Source organism: Camelus dromedarius, chromosome 5, assembly GCF_036321535.1.
Source record: "Camelus dromedarius isolate mCamDro1 chromosome 5, mCamDro1.pat, whole genome shotgun sequence".
Lineage (NCBI taxonomy): Eukaryota > Metazoa > Chordata > Mammalia > Artiodactyla > Camelidae > Camelus > Camelus dromedarius.
Window position 1 is genome coordinate 51,063,356 of NC_087440.1, and position 8,135 is coordinate 51,071,490.

At 39.1% G+C, this 8,135-nt stretch overlaps 1 non-coding gene across 1 annotated transcript; it reads left to right on the plus strand.

The window, feature by feature from the left end:
* Positions 1 to 4,809: 4,809 nt before the first annotated feature.
* On the plus strand, positions 4,810 to 4,914 carry LOC116153787 (U6 spliceosomal RNA). Its single transcript, XR_004137666.1, has one exon. It is a non-coding gene; the product is annotated as a U6 spliceosomal RNA (small nuclear RNA).
* Positions 4,915 to 8,135: the final 3,221 nt, after the last annotated feature.

An 8,135-nucleotide genomic window follows, 5' to 3' on the forward strand; every position in this document is an offset into this window, starting at 1 on the left:
GAGCTCAGAGAAGGACCTGATCCCTGGCCATCTGACTCCTGTGAGTTGTGTTTTATATATAACACCTCCTCCCTTCACCCTCTCTCAGAGTAACTTCTTGCCCAGAACTCTAGTGGCTATAGGCCAGGTACAACTACGGGGAGAAGCTCTCTGGATGGAAGCAGCTGCAGCCAGATGAAGGGTGCGAGCTGTAAACCAGGGCATTCCGTTCCTCTGGAGGTTGTCAACATCCTTGTTTTCAGAGGCTCGCTTACCCCTGGGTCCTTCTGTTTCTCTCCCGTGGGCACTTCCTGAGCTGGGTAGCCTGGGTACATTTCTTACCCAAAGCCTTTTCACTCTCTCTCTTTCTTTCTTTCTTCCTTCCTTCCTTCCTCCCTCCATCCCTTTCTTTCTTAGTAAAAGTAGGTTTATTTAAGAGAGATGTACATGGTGGGGGGGGGGTGATTACAATAAAGGTTAAAGTAAAAGTAGGCACACATTCCATAGACAGAGTGCAGGCCATCTTGGAAGGCAAGAGAGAGAGCTACCTTTTTTTCTCTTCTTAAAAACTAAATGTGGCTAGTTAATCAAGAGTTAAATCCAAGAGTGTTCAGATCAGGTATTTGGGGTAGTTAGTCTCCAACCCAAACATATATTAGAATCATGGGAGAAGGGAAGGGGGGAAGTTGGCTTAGAAATACACATTCCAGGACCAGATGGTTTTACTGGTGCATTCTACCAAAAATTTAAAGAATTAATACCACTCTTTCTCAAAATCTTCCCCAGAACTGAACAGAAGGCAACACTTCCCAACTCATTCTATGAGGCCAGCATTACCATGATACCAAAACCAGAAAAAGACACTACAAGGAACGAGAACTATAGATCATGGCCCTTTATGAATACAGTTTTTAAAATGCTAGCAAATTGAATTCAGCAGCATATTAAAAGTATTATGTACCATGACCAAATGGAATTTATTCATGGAATGCAAGGATAGTTCAACATATACAAATCAATCAATGTAATATACCACATTAATAGAATGAAGGAAAAAAAGAACCCACATGACTACCTCAGCTGATGCAGAAAACCATATGACAAAATTCAACACTCAATGACAAAAACACTCAATAAACTAGAAACAGAAAGAAACTTCTTCAACATTATAAGGGCCCACATATGAAAAACCCTCAGCTAACATCATAGTCAATGGTGAAAGACTGAGAGCTTCTCTCTTAAGATCAGGAACAAAAGAAGGATAGCTGCTTCTATTCAACATAATATTGGAAGTTCTAGCCAGAGTGATTAGGTATTACAAAGAAATAAAAGGCATCTACATTGGAAAGAAAAGAGTTAAATTATCTCAGTTCACAGATGACATAATCTTTTATATATAAAAACCTAAGGATACACACACACACACACACACACAAAACAGATGGAGCTAATAAACAAATTTAGCAGTTGCAGGATACAAAATAACACACAAAAAATCAGTTACTTTTGTATATATTAGCAATGAAAAATCTGAAATGGAGATTAAGGAAATCATTACATTTACCAGGGTGTCAAAAAGAATAAAATACTTAGGAATAAATTTTTAATCAAGGAAGATAAAGACTCGAACATTGAAAATTATAAAACATTGCTGAAAGATGTTAAAGAAGACAAATAAATGGAAAGACATCCTGTGTTCATGTACTGGAAGACTTTATATTGTTAAGATGAAAATACCCAAACTGCTCTACACATTCAATGCAATCTATGAAAATCCCAGCATCTTTTTTTTTTTCCTTCAGAATAGAAAAATCCATTCTAAAATGTATATGGTATCTCAAAGGACCTGGAACAGTCAGAATAATTTTTCAAAGGAAGAAGAAAGAACAACGAAGTTGGAGGTCTCACACTTCCTGATTTCAAAACTTACTACAAAGCCACAGTAATCAAAGCAATGTGGTACTGGGGTAAGGACAGATATATAGACCAATGGAATAGACTAGAGATCTAAGAAACAAACCTTTGAATATATGATCAAATGATTTTTGACAAGGATGCCAAGACCACTCAATAGGGAAAGGACAATCTTTTCAATAAAAGGGACTGGGAAAACTGGATACTCACATGCAAAAGAATGAACTTGGACACTGTCTTTATACTACATACAAAAATCAACTTTGTTTAGAAACAAAGACCTAAACTTAAGAGCTAAACTATAAAACTCTCAGAAGAAAACAGAGGAGAAACATCGGACTTGGTAATGATTTCTTGGATATGACACCAAAAGCACAGGCAAGAAAAGAAAAAATAGATAAGCTGGGCTTCAACAAGATTAAAAACTTTAGTGCATCAAAGGATACCCTCAAGTAAAAAGACAACCCACAGAATGGGAAAAAATATTTGCAAGTCTCATAAGGGGTTAATATTCAGTATGTTAAAAACTCCTATATCCAACAACAACAACAACAAAAACCAAAACCTAATTTAAAAATGGGCAAAGGATTTGAACAGACATTTCTCCAGAGAAGATACACATCCCTTCATGGGCAAATAAGCACATGAAAAGATGCTCAACATCATTAGTCATGAAGAAAATGTAAATCAAAACCACAAAGAGATATCACTTCACACCCCTTAGGATGGTTATTACCTGCCTCCTGGCCCAAAGAAAACCCCAAAGTGAAAAAACAAACAGAAAATAACAAGTGCTGACAAAAATGTAGAAAATTGGAACTCTCAAGCATTGCTGATAGGAATGTAAAATGCAGCTGTGATGGAAACCAGTTTGATGGTTCCTCACAAAGTTAAACATAGCATGACCATGTGATGCAGCAATTCCACTCCTTGGTAAATACCCAAAATAACAGAAAGAGGGCACTGAAAGAGAAACTTGTACGCCAATGTTTGTAGCAGCATTATTCTCAATAGCCAAAAGGTAGAAACAACCCTACTGCTTATCAACAGATGAATGGATAAAGGAAATGTGGTATATACATATAGTGGATGTTAATTAGCCATAAAAAGGAATGAAATTCTAATATATGTTACAACATAAATGAACCTTGAAAACATCATGCTAAGTGAAATAAACCAAACACAAAAGGACAAATATCGTTATGATTCCATTTATACGCAGTACCTAGAAAGTAGAGTAGAAATTACCAGGAGCTGAGGGGAAGGAGAAATAGAGAGTATTTTTAAACATTACAGAGTTTCTGTTTGGGTTGATAAAAGTGTTTCGAGAAATGGACAATGGTGTTGATGGCATAGCATTGTGAATGTACTTAATGCCACTGAATTGTACAGATAAAAATGGTTTAAATGGTAAATTTTATATTATTTTTTTTACCACAGTAAAAACCTAAAAAAAAAATATATATATTATATATATATATATATACACACACATACCAGGGCCCTACTTTTGAAGAGCTGAGAGGCTGACGCAGTAAATATGGGGTGGGAACCCGGAGTCTGTATTTTCTTTTAAGTGCCTTCCTGTCTCTCTTAGGCATAGCCAGGTTTGGGAATTTAGGATTTAATCTCTGTCAGCCCCTTCCAAGGGGACTTAACGCCAGCCTGCGAGGAAACGGTCACCAGTCTATGAGGAGTACCTGTGTATTTTGCACAGATCTAAGCGTTATTAAATTTAAAGTGCTATTTTTCAATCTGAGACTCTCATGACCAACATTGTTTTGGTACTAAGGTGCCCACTCATTTATGGTGGTGAGAGTCAAGCTTTTTTTTATTAAAAAAAAAACCAAACCTCTGTACTTGGCAAAATAAACATGAGCAATCCTATGCTAGGCTTCTCCCAAATTGTGGAATTTTTAATGGTTTGTTAAATTCCACAGGCTGGAAACCTTTGCTCCCGATGCCAACCATTTGAAAATATTGTAACAGAGACTGCTCCTGCTATTTAGTTTATTTGTGCAGTAAGAAAATTGAAAGGATGGACACATTTTTCTGTTGTGCCTGGGATCCTTCAGCGAAAAAGAAAAAAGAAAAAAAGGCAAAGTTGAAACTGACAGTATGAAGGTGTTATTTCTCCTGCTGCCTGTGGCCAAGTTCTTCCTCAAAGGCGGAGGTGGGGCCAGGAGGGAAGAGAATACAGCCCTTCCTGGAGAACGTGCTGAGGGAGGAAGTTGTTGTCCGCTGGGCGGTGCCCTGAGGGCCCCCCTCGCCTTCCTGAGTTTGGGGCCGCGGCAGGGCAGGGCGGAGGAACGGCCTCTGCTGGGGGATGCCTCTGCTGACAGAAGGGAGTGCGGTCCGTGGGAGCCACACCCACCCCGCCCTTTGGGCGGATTAGTTAATTATTGAAAAGTGCTTGGGCAGCACAAAAGGCTGGAGAGACTCCATGTGCCCTTGCTCGGCCTGTGTGGGAGCTGGCATTTCTGAGACACCCAGGCTCCTCTGGGAAGCTGTGGAATGGGACACAGTTCTTTCCTCCCTAGTCCAGTCTTCCCAGGATTCGTCTCAGGAAGCAGAGAGACGGTTTCAGGGAATTCTTCTCTCTCAAGAGAAGTTTATTTTGTGATGGGATTTTAAGATACTTGGGATTTTAAGATACTTAGATCAATGAGCCATATCAGATTTCAGTTTTGTTTTCTTGTTTTAAATTTTGCTTGTTTGTTTTAAAAGTTTACATTCAGAACAAGAAGGACCTACTGTATAGCGCAGGGAACTACGTTCAATATCTTGTATACCTATAATGAAATACCTATAATGAAAAAGAATATATGTATATGTGTATAACTGAAACATTATGCTGTATATCAGAAACTAACACATTGTAAAACAACTATACTTCAATTTTAAAAAAATCAACAAGCGCTCACTTCGGCAGCACATACACTAAAACTGGAGATACAGAGAAGATTAGCATGGACCCCGAGCAAGGATGACACCCAAATTCGTGAAGCGTTCCATATTTTTGTTTAAAAAACTTTTTTTTAAATTAAAAAATCAACAACAAAAAATAAATTTATATTCAGGTCATTTATACATAACAAGATCATAAAAATGTTCTGTTCCGTAACTTTTTTTTTTAACTTAACAATGTTGTCTGTGTTAGTACATAGGGGCTTCCCCCATTTTCTTTAACGGCTACATTCCTTCCAGATTGCATAGCTGTATTATAGCTTCTTTACCTATTGAAGGACACATAAGTGGTTTGCCATTTTGCAGCATTACAAACAATACTACAGCAAACATTCTTGTACACAAATGTGTGTGCTTCTGTATAAGTATTTCTGAAGGATATATTCCTAGAAGTACAATTTCTGGACCAGAAGGCATGCACAGTTAAATTTTGGGTAAATATTACCAAGCTTCTTCTGGGAAATTCCGATTTATATTGCCACCAAAATGCTCACCAACCCTGGAAATTAATAGATTAAAAAAAATTGCCAGCATTATGTGCAGAAAAAGCTGTGTCCTTTAAAATTGCATTTCTCTGGTAGACGAGTTTTGTTGGGCATCTGTTCATATGCCTGTTGACCATTTAGATTTTTTGGAGCAAAATTTCTTGAAGTATAAGAACACAGAAAAGCACACAAGTCACAACTGTACTGTTGGAAGAATTAACACAGGGTGAGCTCTTCTGTAACCACCACCCAGGTCAGGAAATAGAGTATTATCAAACCTCTTCCTACCTCCCCCAAAGTAATCCCTATCCTGTAATGTAACTTCCATAGATAACTCGTGCCTGTTTTTGAACTTCATATCAATGGAACTCTTGTGTCTGGCATCCTTCATTCAACATTATGAGTCACTCATGTACTTGCTCATGGCTGTAATGTATTCATTTGCATTGCTTATTATATTCCATTATGTGAATGTACCACAACATATTGATTGATGGACATTTGGGTTCTTCCCAACTTTTAGCTATTAGCAAATAAATGATGCTATGAACATTCTTGTGCATGTCTTCTTAGAATACATGTGCATACATTTCTGTTGGGTATATGTATCTAGGAATGAATTTTGGGGGTTATGAGTAATGTTCTTTCAACCTGGCCAAATATAGTTGTGAATTTCCTATGAATATTCTGTGCAAATTAATTATTGGGTGGTTTGTGTATGTCCTTTTCATTCTGGATGTTAATTCTGTGTTATAGCTGTTGTAAATATTTTCTCCTGGTCTTTGCTTGTATTGCCTTTTATTTTACAAAGTTTAAAATTTTAATGCAGTCAAATTCATAAATCTTTTCCCTTATGGTTTCCAGGTTTTATATCTTGCTTAGAAAGTCCTTTCCTATCTCACGACTGTAAACTATTCTCTCATGTTTCTTTCTCATACTCATTTTGATTTTCACATTAGGCTTTTTACTCAGTCTGGAATTTATGAGGGTGAGAGACAGAGGCTAATTTATAATCCAACACTTAGGGGCTGAATAAAATTATACCATTTGCTGCCTAGATTTTTAAATATTTATTTTTTTTAAATTTCAAGACAGGTGATAACATCAAAGAGCTAAGAAGCTGTCAAAAATTAAAACGTTTTTGTTTTACTTTGGAATAATTTAAGCCTGAGTTAGATTTTAAATGGGGGAAACGTTCTATATCAATGGTTGCCACCCCAAATGCCAATGCCTATGAATGGTCAGTGACTAGTTACTCATTTTCTGTGTATTTATGGAACTTTAAAGTGCAGTTCTCATGGACTTTTGGGTCTAATGAGGAGGAAGACTCCACACTGGAATCCTCAAGATAGCCTGATGCACACTGGATCTGGGTTCTCGGGTCAGGAAAACCAAAGCTACTTCTCCCCTCCTAAGGCCCCAGCTCCTCTCAACCTGGGTACGTGCCCCCAGATAGGTTATGCTCTGAGCCCATCCTCAGTATAGAAAGGGGTCCAGTTCAAACTTTATTGCAAATGCCCAGGGTCAGCTTTTGATTATAGACATGATTTCCTCAAGCAAGGCTGCCCTCTGAAGGGAAACTATTTTCTGGACCAACTGGGTGATACGTGTAGGGTCACATATGGGAAAAGTGTGTGTGAACCAGTCCGGTCTCCTCCTTTGTCTGAAATGGAGCACCAGCTTGTCTGTTAACTAGCAGTGCTCAGCGTGGAACTGTCTGGTTGATCACAGACTCTCCAGTTGCTCACAGTGTGAGGAGCTTTTGTTCTGTGCGCCCCTCCTCTTTGAGATTTTTCCTTGCACATTTTTGGGAAGGCTGATTACTTGCAAGTGAGTTAACATGTTGTAGGACTGGAGCTTGAGCTGGGCTGAGAAGAAACATTCCTCCAGCTTGACAAAGAGCTTGATTTCAGGCTGGTGAGCTGTACATGCAACTGGGAACCGTCTGAGCTGGTTTGCTTGGAAATTGCTCTGCTGGCCAAGTTCCAGAAATGTAATCAAAAGTGGCCTGAAATCACTCGTTTTGCTGCTTGCATTCATAGCTTCACAATTTAAGGATTTGGCTGGTGCCTGTCCTAAAAGCATGGAATTTTCTACTGTTTGTGACACATGGCATTGTGTGCGTGCGTGTGTGTGTGTGTGTGTGCAGTGTACACGGGTTTGTCTGCACAGGCATGTTTTCAGCTGAACTATTTATACCTACCGGGCAGCAGTGATGAAAGAGCTCGATGTATGGCAGGTTTTCTTTGATTTCCAGAACCGCCTACCTGGATTTGTAGGTTAGTGTCTTTGGAGAAACATGATGGAGAATCTTGCATGTGTGTGCAACTGAGCCACGAGGTAGTGGACCTTGCCTCAGAACTATCTGAGGATAATTTACCCAGAAGTCAGTGTGCCATTTTTGGAGGAACAGGTGTGTTTGACCACACATTGGGGGAAGTGAAGACCTGAGCTTTGAGGAAGTCTAGCTTGAGGCCCTCAGAGGTGGTTATTTATATCAGAGTGATGTGTATTGAAAGCCGAAGACTTTCATTCCACCAACATCACGGAACTAATTTAGAGAAGAGGAAGGGCGTGCGTTTTGCCTTGTTAAATATCTACTGCGCTGAGCGCTTCTGGTGTGGGTCAGAGTTCTCGTGATCCATACACAGGCTCTATTGTAAATGAAAGGGCGCCTACCCGTTCTTGCTCCAGCTACTTCGTGGATGAAATGGCTCAGTTCCCACTGGTTGGTAGATGTGTGACTTGATTCTTGCTTCCTTTCCACACCCTCCATGGGGGCAGCCTGGT